The sequence below is a fragment of the Arvicanthis niloticus genome, chromosome 7, assembly GCF_011762505.2.
Source record: "Arvicanthis niloticus isolate mArvNil1 chromosome 7, mArvNil1.pat.X, whole genome shotgun sequence".
In the NCBI taxonomy this organism is placed as follows: domain Eukaryota; kingdom Metazoa; phylum Chordata; class Mammalia; order Rodentia; family Muridae; genus Arvicanthis; species Arvicanthis niloticus.
The window spans coordinates 88,580,070-88,581,287 of record NC_047664.1 but is presented as its reverse complement, the minus strand read 5'-3'; the positions used below and the strand labels follow the sequence as shown (position 1 = coordinate 88,581,287).

Genomic DNA, 1,218 nt, shown 5'->3' with positions numbered 1-1,218 from the left:
AAATACCTTTTCTACTATTCTAAATTTTATTTATTTTAAAAATTATAATACAAAGAATTATGCTGTATTAATCTGTTTTGTTGATTCTTGGCTCTCCTCTTCTGCCAGTTCCCTTGTCCTCCCTGGTAAGCTTCACCCCAGTGGTCTCCTTCAACTCTCATGTCTTCCGTAGGCTGTCCTCTCCAGCTTCCCAATGACTCTTGCCCCATTTTCTTGTCCTCTTTCCAGTTTCATTTTATGTACCCATATTCACACATATCTACATGTAAACCAAATGTGTTCCACTTAGGTTTTTTACTTACTTCCTATTTCTATGACTGTTCAAATGTTTAGAAAGCACTGGATCTATTTTGTCTCTTAAAAGCTAACTCTGCTTAGCTGGGTAGATTGCTGGTAGCAGTACATTTTACTGCCATGCGGGAGGATCTAGGTCCAATTCCCAACACAACAAAACTCCTTAACAGTATAATATAATTTAAAAGGCCTTGCTTGTTCTTTGACTATTTGTGTTTGTTGTCTTGCTTGTTCCTTGACTACTTGCATCTGTTGTATTTCTTGTCTCTCAACCTAGAACTGACCTTAATACTTGCATTTAATTAAAGTGGTATAGAAGCAAAAAGGAAGAGGGGGGATGGGATAGGAGGTTTCTAGGGAGGGGAAATGGGGAAAGGAGATGACATCTGAAATGTAAATAAATAAAATATCCAATAAAAATACTAATAATTTGCATTTTAAAAAGATTTATTTATTATTCATTCGTTCATTTATTTATTATGTATACAGTATTCTGCCTGCATATATGCCTGCATGCCAGAAGAGAGCACCAGATCTCATTATAAATGGTTGTAAGCAACCATGTGGTTGCTGGGAATTGAACTCAGGACTCTGGAAGAGCACTCAGTGTCCTCACCCTCTGACCTATCTCTCCAGCCCAATACTTTGCTTTTAATAGTCTTCACTGTTTGTATTTTCTAGTACTTTCCAACACGTGACCTCCTCTAATATTCATCATAATCACCCAAAGATAACCCAGTTCCTATCATGTGCATTTCCAGGAAATTATATTATCAATGAGATAATACACTAACAACAGCATGTGCTAATGAACAGCAAAGATTGATTTAAGAGAACACTCAGTACTTTCCTTGAATCAGAGAAGTGCACAACTGTCAGAAGCCATCTAGGAAAGGCTAAAGGCATGCAGGTAAGTTTTCTGGA

At 37.0% G+C, this 1,218-nt stretch overlaps 1 long non-coding RNA gene across 1 annotated transcript in view; it reads right to left on the bottom strand.

Annotated features, from left to right (window-relative positions):
* The window catches only part of LOC143443149 (uncharacterized), a 6,863-nt gene extending 6,169 nt beyond the window's left edge, over window positions 1-694 (bottom strand). Inside the window, exon 1 of the long non-coding RNA XR_013111918.1 lies at window positions 7-694. This is a non-coding gene — a long non-coding RNA (uncharacterized LOC143443149). The remainder of the gene's footprint in view (window positions 1-6) is intronic.
* Between the last annotated feature and the right edge of the window lie 524 nt (window positions 695-1,218).